Below are 18,456 nucleotides of genomic sequence, written 5' to 3' on the forward strand. Positions count from 1 at the left end.
CTTCCCCGAGGAACAAAGCCCCAACATCAACCCCACGCACTCATGTGTTGTCGTGTCAATCGGGTGCGATAAAATCGACGCGGTGCTACGCAACTCTATCAAATCGCTTTCGGGTGGGAAATTCCTTTCGACACGTTCTTTCGACACAATCTAAACACACGCCAAACCCGTGGCCCGTGGGTTCTACTGATCGGAATCGTAAATCTAGCAAGTCATCGAGCGAAAGGTGTCGTTGGGCCCCACATTTGTTGTCAGTCTTTCTGTTTTGTTTCCAAACGTCAGACAGGCTGTCAAGTTGATCGGATGAAAATTCGTCGCCATCGCAGCAATCGCGCCCCAAAAGTGCGAAGTCTCCTCGTCGCCGCGCGGCGTGAGATGATTCGACGCGAGTGAGAGATGAAGCACCGAAAGGATAACGTAGCACAGAAAAAACGGACAAAAAAGGGAACCATGAAAGCCACAAAACCACAGGCCCCAGCAGCATCACAAACAAAAAAAAACACGAAAACAAAACACGTTTTTATTTACGCCCCATCTCGCTCTGACTCGCTGACCGTGGATCACGCGTGAGTAGCATCATCCTTCTCACGCTCACCCAAGAGGATCTGCGCACGCGTCCGGCGTGTGCTATCGTGCTGGCTCACTCGCACCCACGACCGCGACCGGTCTCACTCCCGCGCATTATTCGCGGTGCCGCGAACGGATGGTAGGAAAAGTGGGAAAAGTGGAGCGGTGGAAAACTCACGAGTCAAACCAACCAACACCGATCCAGGACACGGCGCGCAGGACCAAACCCCGCGAGGGAAGCGCAAACAGTGGGCGCGGTTATTCGAGCGCGATCTCCGGAGAGCGATCCCCGACTGCGAGACCTTCCGCCGCGCCGCCTGAATCTGAAGAGTGTCCTGAGGCGCACATCCTTGGCACGGGCGTATCGATGTAATTATCGACTACCGCGCGGCGGCGGCGACAACACACGGCTCAGGACGCATGTATGCAAAAGGTGTGACCAGTGCCGGGGGGGGTTCCGGTTGATTCGGTTAACCCCGGAACCGGAAACCAACACAGGAGGACATCATGTGGCCCGGCGGGCGGCCACCAGGCCACACGTTTGCGGCGGAGCAATCCGTGTGATTCCTCGTTTCGCTGGTTTTTTCGATCACTCTCATCGATCAAACGCGTGTAGAAGGGTTCCTGGGATTTCCCACCAAGAAGGACCAGCAAGATACTGTTTCTAATTTAGTCAAGCTGCGGGAGCGAACACCCGAGAGGGTGGCACCGAAACGGTTTGCCAAAAGCCGCACTTTGGAACAATCCGCAGTGTGCTAAGCGAATCAATTAGCATTTCCGGCCAACGGTCCTCGAAGGCTCATCATAATCAACGCCGTGGACCGAAGGCTCCCGGAAAAGTCGTGGGGAACTCGCTCCGTCCGTGGCGGTGATTAATTAGCTCACTTTGGTCAACCACCTTTCCGGGACCGCGTATTTTGTCCATCGCCCACCCATTATTGCGGTGGAGTGTGGCCTTTTTCTCGCCCCCTTTTCCCGCCCGTTTCCCACCTGGTGGTGCCATGGCGCGTCGGAGTTGATTAATTTGGAGGTTTATGATGGATTCGAGGCGCGAGAAATGGATACGCATGCATAATTTGCGTGATGCGCGCGCGGGAATTAGGGGAGAAGGCTCAAAACATGGCGCACAAACGGCGCATGATAACAACAAACATTTCCATTTGTACCTTTCTTCCGAAGGGGAGCCGGAATAGCTTGGAATAGTATTTTTACAGTACAAAGGTACAATCATTAGCACTGTACCCTCATTTGTAGTCATTAACCTAGTTCCACGTAGAATAATTTGTTTCGTTTTTATGAGCAATGTGCGTTGTCAAAATATTCTAATGGTTTCTTTTGTTTCGCGGGAATCGTGAGTTTATCACTAAAAGAAAACGGAACCCGGCAACGTATCCTTTCAAAAGATTAATTTTAACATTTGCTTTTCCAGTTTTTAATTTACAGTTTAACTTTGAAATCAGGCATCCTTTACGGAACTGCGAAATAAATAAAAATATGAGCTATTTTGAGCAACGAATCATTACTACTAGGAATGGCTGACATGTAATTCACACATGGTTGTAGAAGCATGCAGCTCACCAAAACAAATCGTAAGATTGGGTGAAAAACAAATTAAAGTACTAATATTAACCGTCAAAATCGTATTAAGTACAATACTAACTTTCAAAGTCTTCAACATAGTCCCCTTTAAGCATTCTAATTTTCTCCCAACGTATTACTAGTTTCTACATTTCGTCAAAGAAGGATTCATCCAACTTTTCTCGAGCCCAGTACCCGATCGATGCATTCACCTAATTGTCCGAGCTGTGATTATTACCCTTGAGGTGAATACGGAGGATCAAACTTCAAATTGTTTCAAACTTAAATAAACTTCAGCCTCTTCAAATCTGAAATTTTTGGACGATCGTTGTCGTGTTGCAAGATGTTCAATAATGTTCAAACATGTTCCTTGAATATTCCAATTTGGTTCAATCTTTGGTCCAGTAGACCTATCATCAGTATCGTCACAATAAACAGCCTCTAAACGCCAATGAATCTCACTAAGCTTCACTTTCTCAGCTTAAGCTTATTTAGTTCTTCTACAAGTATGTGCAATTGTTATTAGCAAGCCCTCGTAGTTTGACAGAAGACTATTTACGAATCGGAAGCCTATATTTATTAACTATTTTGTTTACTTATTTTGGGTTGTCACGATTGGATGATAGACACATTTTCCTCGACCTAAAAGAAACCCTTTTTATGTTGTGTTACTTCGCATCATTCTTACTTGATTTGTTAGAATAATGTTAACGGATAAAGGCTCCATGCCGTGTATATTATCTTGCATTTTACAAACGATTATGTTGAGTTGAGTTGAGTTCGTTCGTTAATATTGTAAACACAAATTCTTTCTGATTTTAAAATACTTTCCGTTTAGCTTTCATCGTAAAATAGAGACTCGATACAGAACTATCAAAGAAACTCAATTACATTCGAAACCTATAGGCTTTGTATATCACTAATCCCACTAATAATTGAGGCATCGCCGAACCACGGATAATGACAATCGGAACGATCCGCAAACTCTTAAGCAAGTTAAGTTGGAATTGGCTCACAATGGAAAAGCCTAAGCACCAACCATAACCATTAACAGTACTGCAAACGTCGTTTAAATGGCCATTGCCCGGCATAGACGGTAATGTAGTCCTAGCTCTAGCTCCGGTACTGGGCCTCCGTCGGCCGGTGGGGAGCGCATTGTGAAACTCTGCTCCATAACATCGACGTGCAATAAAACAACATGCATCTGGCGCAAGTGTTGGCAAGTGTTCCACTTCTCGCCACACGCCACTCGGATCGATAAACAACGTCTTCGAGTGGCTTGTCCGAGTCCGAGGACCGGACAGGGCACACACTTTCCTGCCTTCGATCGATACTCCGACCGACCGACCGACCACCGAGGGTACATTTTTGCAGTAGCATTTTCACAATCACCCACCCCCACTGATCGATTAGCCTCGCAACGGTCAAACACACACACACACAGAATCGGGTTCACTCCGGGGGCAGAAAGCTCGCACTTGTAGGGGGCCCTGGCATTGCGTGGCACAGTAGTTTGAAGTCCTAGGGACGATCGAGAGCGCGCGCGAAAGCCGGAGAAGGGAGGGTGGCCAAGGGTGCAGAAAATTGATGGCAAAAGAAAATGGAGTCAATGTTCGCCCCCCGCGCAACCGCAGTCCGCAGGCGCAGAGTGCATGGCTACCGGTCTCACCGGGTTCCTGTCCATAACCGGAGACTCATATTTACGATTTTGGTTCACTTGTTTGGCTGACGGCGACCGGGCAGCGGTAGCGGTGGCGGTGGTCGGTGGGGGGACGCTTGTGTTCCCAGGAACTGCTGGGTTGTCTAATCAATTTCTGCCCCTTTTTTGCGCCCGACCCGGGGGTCCACCGAGAGCGCGGTCCGAGAGGTCATCGTTTCGATTCGTGGCTGACGCGCGCGCAGGCTCCTTCGGCTGCCTTCGCTCCTCCGCGGACCTCTATGGGAACGAAATCAATTATCTTTCGAGCCGGGCACAACCGTTCGACCTCTTCCTCGTTGGCGTTCTGAGCCCCCGTAGCCCCATTCGAACCCCGGTATGGTGCATTCCCGGTGCGAGCCCTTTCGCGGTTTCGCGGGGCGTGATGGGCGGTTGGTGGCTGCATTTTTTCGATAACGATGTGGGCCTCCCGATGCGGTGGAGGATACCCTTAGGTTTTTGGGGAAGCTCCCCAACGCACCGCGCTGCGGGGCACGTCCTTGCTAGAGTCAAAGGAGGAACACTTTAGCATGCTTCTTAAGTCGGCGTGTCAGCGTGTTGGATCGATTATCAATGGACATCCCTACGATTTGTCTTTTCTTAGTCTTTGAAGTCTTTGAAGAGACACTCTTCAGATGGGATGATTTAAATAAAAATGGCTCATAATTTATGTGACGATCTCCACAACAAGGCTCGCGATCGCATAAGGGTGTTCCACTTCGAAAAACCTCCACTCAAGAGGTAGCAGCAAACCGCAACCGCCACGGCTACTTGTCCCGGGACGGGGGCCACCGGTTAATGCGGGAAGAGTCCGCGGCCAACCGATTGCCAGGCGCATGTTTTGATAAATTGTTTGTTGAATCAGTGAAATGCTGGAGCGCCCCGCGTTTTCGGCCTTTTTATGCGCGGCTCGTCGGGCCAGTGCCGCGTGCGTGTGTGCCTCCGGACTGGCAGTGCTTCCGACGAAGTGCTGCCGCCGAGAGTGAGGACCTCGAAGGAGAAGGGACCTTACTCACTTGCGGGGTTGAGCAGCGCGACAGGAATGCCCGGCAATCGGGAGGCTCGGGATGGCAAAACAAACAAACAAAATGATATAAATGATTTTACATTAAAACGATAATTAATTACCATCTCTCTGTCTGACTGGAGAGTTCATAACTTTCCGACTTCCAGACAGTTCGCGTTGACCCTCGATCGGGCTCGACCGTTTACGCTTATTTATGCCGCTAAACGGGGAACGGTTCATGATCAGCATCAATATTTTGCACCCGATCGCGCCCGATCGGATTGAAACGCCCTCCGGATGGGCCACTCCGGTTCGGGACTTTCGGGAAAACGGCGCAATAGTTCGCACGCGGACTGCGCATTCTTTGAATATATCATTCCCCACCGAAGAAGGACATTTGTGTGTTGCACGCGAGCCCAAACACAGACCTGGCGACCGCTTTGTCGGCATCGCTCGGTTTCGGAGTTTCAACTTTGTTTTAACCCCACGGTTAATGGAGCTAAAGCGGGAGCTTTCACTCGGGAGGATTCATTTATAAGACTCCCGCTTTACGACATTGCACTATTATTCACCCTTTGGAGAGGGTCCTCGATGGCGACCGCTCCTTCTCTCACGCAACCGAAGCCAGGATAATAAATTTCCATCAAACGAAGGGCAGTGGCAGTGGGTTTTTCGGAGAACTCGGAATTTTCCTGCGGGATCCTCGACCGGTCCGATCGATACCAATTTATCATAGATCAGGAATCTTCGATCGCTGGGCAGATGGATGAATCCCCCCGGATCGATGCGGTGACCGTGCCCGTGGATGGATGGGAAACTAATTTTGCTACCACGCATCAGTCCTTCGGGGGCCCCGGGCAGGCCCGCGGCGGGTGGGTTTTGCGCCTAGACAACGTTACGCACAACCAAATGATGAGAAATTGGTTTCCACGCTGATTGCTATTAATCTCCGAGTGCGCTTCGATGTGAGCGGGACCCGACGGCGGAGATCCGATCCCACCCGGTACGGTACCGGTAGTTGGTGGCGGTTGCTGGCTGCTGCTGGTATTTGCTGATGATGTTGGTAGCCGCAACCCGATCCCCACGCGCGCTTGATGATGGTCTGCCCACGACCATCTGTCTCGACACGAGGGTCCATCGACCGGCCGGCCTGGCTGTCGATTGCTCCCTCCAAGGAGCTGAGGAGCAGCTTCCCCGGAGTGCCCGCGATGATCGCTGATCGCGATCGACGGGCCAATTAGAATGGCCCCTCCACGGTGGACCGGCGGCGGCGATGATCCGGCGATTGCACGGCGACGATGTAAATTCACGATGGTCGTGAAAATGGAGAGAGAAAAAATGTGTAAGCCCGGCCACGGACACGGCCACCCCGATACCATCAATCACCGTTCGGAATCGACCTGCGCGCCCGACCTGGCATTGACATAGCGATCGTCAATCGATAGTCGCGCCACAGTAAATAAGCGGCCGTTGGGAGCGTTCCTGGTATTTGATTTTCCCCGTAACCGTTAGCTTTACGGTACGCGTTTTGTATCATTTATTAAAAGCAGGCTTTTACCTTGGCTCGGCGCGAAATAAATGACCGCGAGGCTCCGAGGGTGATTACGATCGGCAGGCTGAAAGAAAGCAGCTTACGGGATTAATTGTGCCTTGCGTCACGATACGGTACCGATAAGGACTAAGGCATTATCATTAAACATTAAAATACACGCAATAAAGTGCTTTAACTTTTGATCAACAACAAGATTGCTGTACTTACGTAGAAATCGGTTGAAATACTTTCATTCGGTGTTTACAACCGATTCCGCAAACCCCGATGTCAAATGTACTCACTATAATTGGCAGATTGACAGCAGTTTGCAAAAAACAATTGAAATCGTATTGGCGTTTTGATGATAATGTTTAAAAAACATATTTGCTAAACAATAATCTACACTTTAACGATTGTTAAGTGATTCAACGCAGCATTTTGCATCATGCATTGGTTGAGAAATAGTTTGAATGAGTGAACTACTCCTAGTCCCTGGTCCGACAGAAACACTTTCTATTGTTCTATTTCTGACTCAACGGAATACAACCGAGTAATTTAGTGTATTCTGAGGGTGTAAATTCGATCCGCAACAGAGCTACCATACTCCGCAGACAATAGAGAATAATCACCATCGCTAAACTGCTAAGCCTAAGCTTGATGACCTCATCACTTAGGCAAAGTTACTGGCTCTCTAGCCACTATGGTGGAAAGTGGATCACAGAAAGCCCACATTGTAGGTTTTTGGATGTGCCCATAAATCTACTATTTATAGCTACCATTACGTGCCCTACTAAGTCGCTCCGTTTTAATAAACACTTCGAATGGCCCGGCGTTAAGCCTGCCAAAGTGGGGCGAAATAAGTATGGGCGATCGGCCAATATTGACCTAATGCACGCTAATATACCGCTCAATATTGGTGCCATTTAATGAGCGAACTAAACGATGTCTCTATCCTTGCGCCGATCCTTGTCGGAGTCACTGGACAGGCTCAGACGTGGCGCCGGACTACCGGAAACAAAGAAAGCCACAAGATGGCCCCACAATCGCCCCACTGGAGAGGGTTTTCTTCTCAATTTGGTGTGCATCGTAAAAATTGCTCGCCGTGAAGCGCAGCGCATCGTACATAAGAAGGCCACCCGCCGGTTTTATGGTCGTAACTCATCAATAATAAAGTTTTGCCCTTAGCGACGATGATCGACGAGAGAGAGCGAGAGCGAGAGAGAGGCACCGGAAGATGGGCCGACCAAAGTTTTGTGGTCATTTAATGGCCCAGTTCCCGGTTGATATCGTTTATCGACCGTAACCGTACCTAGCTATTCGCCCCAGACCGCTGGAGAGATTCTATCAGTCCCGGAGTGGAGTGAAAGGTAATTAAAACTATCAACCGAGTGCTGGGTGCGAGGTCGGACATTTTCTTTGTGCCGGCCACTAGCTCCTTCCACCGCCGGGCAGCTTCCCATAAACATGTCTCGTTTGATGTGGTCAGCTGAGCGGCACCGGCCACCGCCCGGGGATTATTTTATTAACTTTCTCCACTCCCGAGCCCTCGGCCCGGAGGGCTCTCGGGCGCCTCTTGGGCGGGGCGCACTAACCCGGCCCGTGCGGGGACTTTGGCCACAAAACTCCATCCCATCTGGGGGCTGGAGGTCGTTTCATTTTTCCCTCGTCGAGCAGAAAATTGTCTCTTCCTTCCGGTAATTCGTTAGTAGCGTAACGATCTTCCCATGAAATTGGGCCCTGACGAAGGACTGGCTAGTGGAGACCAAACCAGGTCTCCAACTCCGGCTCCGGATTTTTTTTCCCGTGGGCCGTCTACTGTATGATGATTTTATGAAAAGTTATTTTCCCATTTATGACTCACTTTGGCTTAAACAGTCGCCCAACACTGGGGTACAGAAAAAAGGACACTTTTCGACGAAGGTGGCCCGCAAAAGAAGGCGTACTACGAAGATAAGGAATCCTGTCCTCGCAATCCGAACGGAACCTGCCATAAACCCATCAAACGCTCGCTGCTCGCTGCTGTCTGCATTCTGACTCATTTGCAAATTTGCACCCATATCTCGGTTCTCCGGGAGATGTTTTGTACATTTGATCGGCCCAAAGTTAATCCCGAAGTCAATTGGTTTACGAGCGAGGACGATCCAGGGACGACTAGTGTCCCAGGTACTGGAACAGCCCCGGCCCAGTCACTTAACCTCATGAAAGGCAAATTTTCCTTCGGTTTCCCGGCGCTTTTATTGTTTTACAGCACGCAGAGAGTTAGGTTCCTGTGAGAGTTTGAGCACATTTGTGGAAAAAGCGGATCGTTTTGAACAACGTTTTGAAAAAATGCAAGAAAAGTGCTCCGAGGGCTATTGGCTCCCATTTTTAGTTGTTGTCACTTAAAGGTCACTATGCGTTCGCCTCTTTGCGTGCTGTTTCTTTCGCACCAACGCACTTCCCAGGCTGGTCCTGGCTACCCATTTCGCCATTAGCTACCTGCCCTGACTGGGCAGAAGGTTCCTCCAAGAAGGAATGTACCGTTGATTGACATTGAGCTTATGTAAATATTTATTGCCAGCTTCAGTGGCGGCTGCTCACAGACCCCGGCCAGGTTTGCCGTTGATCTGCCGGCCGGCGAAGCAGCAGCCGATTGATTGAAGCTGTGGTGTGTCGGTTCGACGGTCTGAAAATCTGCCGGGTGATTTTGTTTATCGATTTATTGGCCATGGACCTGACGATGCATTTGGCATCCGCACGAAGGGAACCATCTAGCCGGCCAAAGCCTTGCATTGCCTGTGGTTAATTACTAGCCGAGAGGGGCCACAGCCACAAGGACACATTAAACGTGTTGTACAAAGTATGACATGGGAGAGGATCGTTACTTTGTCCGTCTCCTTGAGCATCCCAATAAAGTGAGGTTATGGTGGATTGTCAGTGAATAATAAATAAATTGTGCATTAAGCGTTAGAGGACATATTTTATACCGAAGAAAAACTAAACAAAATATTAAAGCTTTTATCAAAAACTTTGAAATGAGTAATTGGAAGAGCATACTTTCCTTTCTGAATATTCCCTACTTTTTGTAAGAAATGATGAATGTTTTGAAATTTAATATCGTTGTACATCCGCCAGCTGCCCAACCGAGCCTCGATCGGGTTGCCGGTGACAATCAGCCGAAGCTCATCCACGATCTCCATAAAACCGTTCTTTGCTTGTTCGAAAGATGATCCTCATTTTCCTCCGGCCGGCCACTACTCCGGAGAGTAGAAAGAAGCCGCCGCCGCCGCCGCCGCCGCCGCCACTGACGCCACTACTAACGCGCCCAACACTAACAAGGGCCTAGTGTTTGAATAATTTATCGATTTCAGTCCATAATCAACTGATAAAAATCTTGTCCATTTTTAATCCATTTCATTTCTAATCAACTCCTCCGTTTTCCGTTTTCTCTCCTCTTTGTTTCAAAACCCGAACGACCGGGACCCCCAAACCCGGGGATTCTACCGACAATTTTGTCAGCTTTTCAGCCGTAGAGACGCCTCCATATTTTCGCGGCCACCACCGCCGCCGCGCGCCGGAACGTAAATCATAGCCTACTTAGGCAGTCTCTTCACCTAGCGCCGGCTTTTCTTTGGACCGTTTTTCACTCCCCAAACCCGTCCGAGTGGCTAACTCGTAAAACTCGACGGAAACAATCGCCAGGCATGGGGGGGGCATCGGGGGTCCATTGTGGGCACATTGTGGACCCAAAAGAGACCAGAACTTTGGTCCCGAACAAAAATGGGGGGAAAAAACTGTATAAAATGGTCCCCATGGTCCGCCCGATGCTGATGATTGTTGTTTCCTTTGCTTTTGTGTCGTGTTTACACAGAAATTATGGAACGCGCATCCATTAAACCGCATGGAGCTTCGGTTATATGTATTTTTTATGGTTTTCTCACTCATTCGCCGGGGCCGACGCGAAGCCGGGCCCAATCATTTCGGACCTCCTTACGGGTGCGTCGAGAGTCAACCGAGAACTTTAATCATTCCGTGTACAACACGTGTTTGGTGGTGTGCGGACCATGCGTTGCACGTGTGTGTGTGTGGAGCTTTAAAAACGAAGAAGGCTTCGAAGAGTGGTCCGCCGGCTGGAAGCTAAACGGTTGGAGTTTTGAATTTAAAAACGCAAAAAAACGCGAGTCCGGAATGTGTACGCGCACGGAGAGCACACGGTGCCATTTCGGGGGCCATTAATATATATTTTTAATTATATTTTGATTCGTCCACGGCAACCGAAACGGAGGGTATAATGATATTTTTATGCCCTCGTTCGCACGGCGAGTGGGTCGCCCCGATCTGCCCGATAAACTTATTTATACAAGTCCGTCCCGAACGGACGCAGCAAGCCAAAGGCTGCCGCGCGGACACCAGCTTTTGCCGGAACGAGCTGCGGCTTGCCGGTTAACAATTACCAAACACGCCAATTACAACCATTACCGCCACGCAGCTCGCATTCCTGCGGTCGTGAAGCCGGTGAAACGTGTGGCCATTTTGTACGTTTTCCGCGCCCCATTGGCCGCCTGGTCGGCCACAATAAACATATTTGATAAAATGTTAAACCGATTCCGAAATGCACATAAAATTGTGAAATATATACACCGCCGCAAGCCGCCGCCGCAAGCCGCCATGCCGGGTGCAGGAACCTGTGGTAACGGCGTTCAACCTGGAACATGGATTGGGGTCCTGCAGACCGCGCCGTGAACTACGTCAGGTGGAACGGAAATAAGTGAACGAATTATTAATAAATTATTAAGGAGCGGTCGGTTCGGCGACGGGGGCCATGTTGGATAACCCATCGCCGCCATTTTCTGCCACTGCTCGGAGAAGTCGTAATGAAACGATCGAGACATTGAGCAGTGTTTTCGATGTGTAGAACTTTAAGATAGTCAGAGGATTCGCTGGAAGAGAGGCCACAAAGTCAAGCTCACCATAAACGGGGCTGAAAATTGGCCCAAATATTGGCTTGCCCGAGATGGATACGACAGGTCATGGCCGAGTATTGGAAGGTAAGGTGTCAAGACTTACGAGCTAAACGCATCGATTACCCTTGGAGATTTGCACACCGCACCTCAATGAAGCCATTACGGTTGGCAGGGTAAACCGGCCCGAAACTTGGCCTGGGCCCGAAACAGAGACCATCACCTTTTGATGACCGATAATTCACCCACAGCACTGGAGGTAGCACTGATTGGGACAATTTAAAAGTCAAATGCTTTCTTCGGGTCTTCAAGGGTCAAGTTTACGTTCTAGTCGCCGTGTTTGTTGGTCAGCGCTTCTCACCGAGGGTTTTTGGGGCGGCCTTTGAGGGCGTTTAGGATCTCCCTAAGGTGGTCCTGGAAGGGTACAGAATCTGTGCTCCTTCGAATGCGCGATTCGAAAGTCAAAGGGTTAAGCTACCCGTGGGTCAGTCGCAGGGTAGCCCAGGAGGTTAAACAATGGGACAAAGTTAATCCTTCGGTTAATCTGTTTATGGGCCCACCTACACCATACACAGTGCGCACCCAGTAAGCGGCCCATCCTGACGTCGGAATCCTTCCCACCGACCGGACCGGGGTGTAACGGTACGCTGTCGGTAGTTTACAAATATTGGCATTGGTCGTATTTGTTGTTTTAACCCTTTCTTCCCTCCTGTGTGCTGGACACACAGAGTGTCCCAATCCTGTTACGTTCCTGGCATGGGGTCCTCGCGGGGTACCGCCTCACCGTCGCCCGCCGGTGTGGCCAAATTTTACTATTGGCAGCGTTTCTTCTTGTCTGTCGATGGAACGATTGCCCAAAATCGGTGTGACGAATTTTGACGCGAAATGGGACGGAAAGCGGATCCTTCGACTCCTGAAAGGGGGAAAATCTGATCAATTTGTACGTCGGCGATCCCGAGGTAATCCTTTTAGGCACGAACGAACATTCGTCTGCCGAAACGTTTTGATTTATTGACTCCGATTGTAAAACGGAGAGGCTTAAGTAGCTGCTCAATTCTCGGGTTGTTCTCGTTCGAGCAAAGTCAATTGGTCCCGATTCTTGAATGCAGCAAGAATTTCTCGCCTGCTTTGTTAGTCCTGAGGATTACACCAACTGTTAAAGGATAATGACAACCGATGTGAGAAATTGAACTGTTTCGAACTGATTGGATTTTGTGATCAAACACTGGTCCAAACTTCGCGATTTACGCGAATTCGCCAAATTAGCTTTCAATTATGTTATAAGACATTTTCCTACAAATTAGAAACTTTTCTCTCTTCGCAATATCGCATCCCAATATGAGGGAGTCCTCTAGAAACCCCACGAACAGCTTATTTAACGACCACTTTTATTGAACCACAATTCAATTGACCAATTTGTGTGCCTTTGGACCAAAACCGATCACCCTCCCCACTCGGGGTCAATTGTCAACGATCCCGACGATTTGTCAACAAATTAGCGCGGCCTGGTAATTCGGATCGAGGAAAGGGCCCCTTGAAGCCCGAGAAAATCGATTGTCCTGCCCGCCAGGCGGCATTAAGAACGCCAGAGCACACGGACAACAGCCACGGAAGCTCACTTTATGATCGAGGGTTAAGTGCCCGCCGTCGAACTCAGGATCACGCGTAACGCAGCCCAGTCGGACCGAATGTGGTGTCCGCAGCGAATCACCCTCATCACGCCGGAGCAAAGCCGGACACAGGAACTCTGCCGCTTCGCGCGTGGGGACTCATGTCGTACGCGTATTTTAATGGCTCTTTAAATGCCCATAAAACCGGGCCGCTTTATGGGCGCCGTCGTTTGAACTCGAGTTGACACTCGGACTTCTCTCGCAGGCGGAAGTCCATAAATTGGAATCAAACTGGACCAGCGCCACAACGGTCGCCGCTTCCACTTTTACGCCTCCCGAGCGTTTTGTTGACAATTTAAGCAGCTCAACCGTGTCTCAATTCCGAGCCCGTGGATTACGAGCCGGACCAAAACCCACCGCAGATCGAATCGGATCATCATCAAACGGTACAATCAATACACTCGTGATGCGTTGTGTTGTCACTGCAGCTCTATCGGGACTGACTGACTTAGGAACAGAACTCGGAACTCGCCTTCCTCACAGATCGTAACCTTGCCGGGGGCCGCGGGGTGATCATTTAAAATTCTTCACAACAACCAACCGGCCAGTGGAGCCCGCCGAGCCGTTAGAACGTCGTCGAAGGAAGCGTCGAAACCCGCGGCACATTCCCTCCGGGGGGACCATAAATTTCCGGACAAAATGGACAAAAAATTGTTTATTAAATCTGGACCGGGACCCCGGTGGTCGGGGGCGACAGGCGTTTGGCGACGTTTGGGTTGTTGAGAAATTATTGGTCTTCCGAAATAGACTGCGACCGATCGGGAGAGAGAGAGACCAGGAAGATGAGAACCCGAGGAGTCTGAATCCGGCGTTTGCTGAATTCAAATTCGGCCCCGAGAACCCGACACTACGGACGCCCGATGAGGACGCCGATGGTAAATGAGGGTCCGAAACGGAATGATCTTGTCTTGTGTTCCTGGCCCCCCCTAGAATTGATCGAAAATCCATGTCCCTCCGGAGAAAAGGTCCACCCCGCGAGCGGACGGCACGAAAACGGCCCCAACAATCGAACCGATCAGCATAATTTTTATGATAATTTTATTCATATTTCATCTTTATATCATCTCCCCAATATTTATCCATATCCGCGCGCGTACCGTGCGCGATGGATTTATTTAATTTTTATTTTCGATTTCAGCCAGTTGCTTTCGATGAGCCTCTCTGGCTTTCCGGTTTGGTGGCCATCCCGGGATCGTCCCGGGATGTTACTTTCATTAGCAGCAGCAGCAACAGCAGACCTTGGGTAGGTGTGCTTCAGGTGCTGGCGATGCCCGGGACTCGATCGCTTTCGTTCTTAACCTTTCGGGCCCGATCCGATCGCTCCCCCGAAAGCTTCAGCGCCCGTTTTTAGTGCCATTTGAATAATGTCCCTCGGGCGAACGGGCGCGAACCGTACAAAAAACAAACATTAGCTGTGACTTTTTGGCTTTATGCGGTGGCCATTAGAGAGAGAGAGCGAGAGCCGTGGACCTGTGGCCGTTTATTGCAAGCTGGAAAACACGCAATGAAATGTGTGCCTCTAATAAGGACTTCGGGCGAAGGTTACTCGGAAATGGGTGTTTTAATAGCTGCGTTTGCGTTTTGGCTTTTTTTTCGCCGGAACGTAGGAGAGGGTCATCGGTTCGCATTTGTTTATGGCCATTCGTTTTCTGTCGTTCCGTTCACTCGGCGTCGTAGAACAATCCACCGAACGCGCGTGTGTTTGTTGTTGTTTCGCTTCTTGCAGCGATTGCTGCGATTGCTTTCTCCGGTTCTCTTTTTCGAGTGTTTTCGCCAAGGACCAACACAGCCGAGGGGCGCGCAAACGGTATAACTAACGACAACAACACGCAATAATGTAATAAAACAATATAATTTTATTTCCGAGGGCCGCCTCAAGCCCGGAGAGAGGCCCGAGGGAAGGCTGAGTGGGCCCGCGAGTAACGGAAGGCCCAACGCCTTCACACAGAAGTGCTCCACCGGGCTCCAATGCCGGGCCGTGGGCCAACCACAACCAACAGCAATTATGCTTGCAGTTGTATCTTTATTCGTGCCGTTATATGATTATTGGTACAAGACACGTTAGGTTTCGAACGAATTTATTGGAATTCTGTCCCGAACTTGATTTTTCCACGCAACGAGCTCCACTGTCGGCCACCGGGACGGGGAGAAGGCCCAAGGATTAGCAGGGCTGGGCCGGGCAAATTGATCCCACCGACGACAACTCGCCGCCGCCGCCGCCGGCGGACTGAGATCGTAAATTTGTTAGAAGTCAGCAGCGAGCATTGTAAACCATTTTATGAGCCCATTCGCTGAGCATCTTCGCCCGTCAAAGTCCGTAGTACCACCGTAAAGTAGGCGAGGCGGGTTATTGATGGGCGATCTCACACACTCGGGGCTCCATTAAAGTGACAAACCTCTCCGCGTGACAGGATGTCTTCATAAACAAAGCGTTGACACAATAAAACAATCGACTGTCAGAGTTGTCCCCCAAACGAGTGGAATAGAAGAACCGGCATCGGATACACGACGATTATCGCTTCCCACATACACACACACACAGCAGCTGCCGCGGGGCGTGATGTCCCCACTCGGTCTCGGTTCAGCATCCTTCGGGATCGCGCCAGGGACAACGGTTCCGGGCGTTCCACGAAACCCAGATGCCCTAGCGGGACCGAAAGGCTCCCAGGACACGGCGTCTTCTTCGCGTCCTTCGCATCGTGCCAGCATCATCTTTTTGGAAACAATAGAACGAAGCCTCAAGGCCTACTTCATTAATGCTTACCAATCAACCACTCGGTCTGCGACCAAAAAACACTTCAACGACACCCCGGGTTGCGGGCCCGGGTTGATGGGTCCTCGTGTCCTCGCCGCCAATCGCCCAAAAAGGACACCAGGACCGGGACGCCGACGAAGGGGTTTCTTTATTCGTGCCCATTTTTTCAATGTTTTGTTTCGATAAACAACCACCGCCATCGCCCATTGTTGTTGGTCGGCCGACCGGCGGTGCCAATGAATTCGAACGCCCGCCCGTAGGCGGCGTTTATCAACCCCCGGGGCCGGACCAATGGAGTCAGATCTAATCGAGACAAATGACCGTTTTGTTGCGGGAACCGAAAAGCTCTTTTCCCGAAATCCTTTCCCCGGGGAAAAAGAAAACGGAATGGTCGTATGCGGAGGAGCGAAAGGAACGAAACCGACCGGCAGCTGCCGAGCGACTCCGAGGACTCCGAAAGGGTGCTGGCTGACTGTTATCCTTTATCGTGCGGTGCGGCGGCCCAAAGTGAGGCGGTGTTTGTAGGACAGACACCATGAAATTACGACATTCTTTGAAAAATGATACCATTCCGAGGTTGGGAGCGATTGGAAAGGATGTAATACATGGATTCGTACCGAGTTGATTATAAAAAATACGATCATCTCGACTTTAAAGGCTTATCATTTTTGGAATATTGATTGAGCGAATGTGGCTAAGTCCTGATAAGTTGCTGCAAAACTTCTACACTTCGAGTGGCTTTGGCGTGAAAAACGCAAACATCATCGAGAGACATCAAACCGTGACTCATCTCGCTCCAGCGCCGACCAGCGCAATCCGGATGCAATCTGCAACGGCCAATTGATCCATCGGACAGATATTGTTATTAATTACCATCATTACCAGCGGCCATCGTAACCTTCGAGCGTTGCGCGCGAGGGACGACGGCGGTTATTGAAACCCGCTCCGGAGATCCGCACGGAGCCGATCCGATAGCTGCGCTATGATTAATGCCTGTTTACACAATGCTCATTACAATGGCCGGCCAATGCGAAGGACCGATAGGTACTTTCACGGACGCACTTGCTGTGGCCCTGTCGGCAAAAGCCGACGACAATCTGCGCGCGCAACTTTTTATACGCCCGCTGGTCGGTGGAGCCTGGCTGGCGCCACGATCAACCTGCCTCGTAATCTGATATTTTCGGATTCCAAATTAATTACCCAGCCCGCGTCCGCGTGATGGTGACCGCGAGGAATTTCATTGCCCTCGGCCCTCGGACCGATGATATTATCTCAGATTAAACGCAAACCGCTGGGTGGCGCTTCGGGGCAGGCTTCGGGGGCCTTTCAGGCCGATCATCGGATTTCATCGAATTTCGCCGATTTATCTCAACTGTCAGCCAGCCAAGACGACCCCGACAACGACCATCATCAATGCCGCGCGATCGGATCGCCAATTTGTTGGCCGTCGCTCGACGCTCGAACCGCCGGACTACGATCGTTCGTCCTTTTTTCCATCCTTTTTGGACCAAGCCGTTGCTAATTGCTCCCGGGCCCTTGAGCCCCTGCGGGACTGACCTATGCCCGTGACGGTGGCTAGAGACCTACATTGCGCTGCATGATTAATTGAATTTAAATTAAGCACACGTGGAATGCGCAAGCAGCATTTCGTAGTCCGTTTCCTAATCCTTCGCCCGCGCGCCTCAGAGATTCTCAGCTTTTCTCGGAAAGCATACCTCGGAGTCCCTCCCGAGCCAATTAATTATTTTGAGTCTCTGCCGGTCGGCCAACGAATGGAAACAGAAATAGAAGAAGCGAAAAGGTAACACCACACCGATAACGGTCCAGAAACCAGAAACCGATGGAAAGCGTTTTAACGCGTCCAACTGCTTAGTGTTTTAATTAAGGATTATCACGAAACGAAACTAGGTGCCTATTGCTGGATTCGATGGCTGACTTAGTGCTTCCTCTTGACAGTTTGCACTCCGAAAAAACACCGAGCTGAGCGGCCCAAAGCGTCTTCGAGTAATAAATCATCATCGTCCCTGCGCAGGAAGCAGTGCGCCTCCGGGAACGGCCCCCATTTAGCCGTTTTGCGCCACGGACGGGCCCGCAGTATCGATCACGAAGCGCAGAGATCTTCGTCAGGTACCCAGGACAGCGCGTTCGTTCGGGCCATAATTATTGAGCTTCTCTGGAAGGCCTGGCCTTCGGCGTGCAGCATTTACATGGTGTTTGTTTATCCTCTAATTAAATGATTAATGAGCGCAGAAGCGAAAACAGAACACGGTTCCGAGCCGAGAAGAGGCGAAAAATTGGACAGATGAGGTCGAGAAGGTATCCTCCCTTTTTCGACATTCAACGTCGACTATCCATCTCGAGCTCAGCTCGGTTCCGTTGCGTTGCGTCCGCTGGTCCGCTAAATGGTTCTGCAAGCGGTGCAGGATGTCTTTCTTTTGAAGGAGTCGACCTGCAGACCACCTGCGGCACCGCGCAGCTGCAGCGGCGGGCCGAAGATTTTGCGCAAACAAATTCGCCTCCTTCTCGAAACAGGGCCATTTATTGGCCTATTAATATTGTTTAGCGTATTCGTCAATCGACGGGCGATGCCTCCGAACGCACGCACGCCAATTGTTCGCACCTTTCACACCTTGCACGCGCACACAAGACAATGCACCCAGCAGGACGAGACATCATCGGGACCCGGGACTGGTCCGAATCGGTGTTTCGATAA

This window comes from Anopheles cruzii, chromosome 3 (genome assembly GCF_943734635.1).
Source record: "Anopheles cruzii chromosome 3, idAnoCruzAS_RS32_06, whole genome shotgun sequence".
NCBI classification, from domain to species: Eukaryota; Metazoa; Arthropoda; class Insecta; order Diptera; family Culicidae; genus Anopheles; species Anopheles cruzii.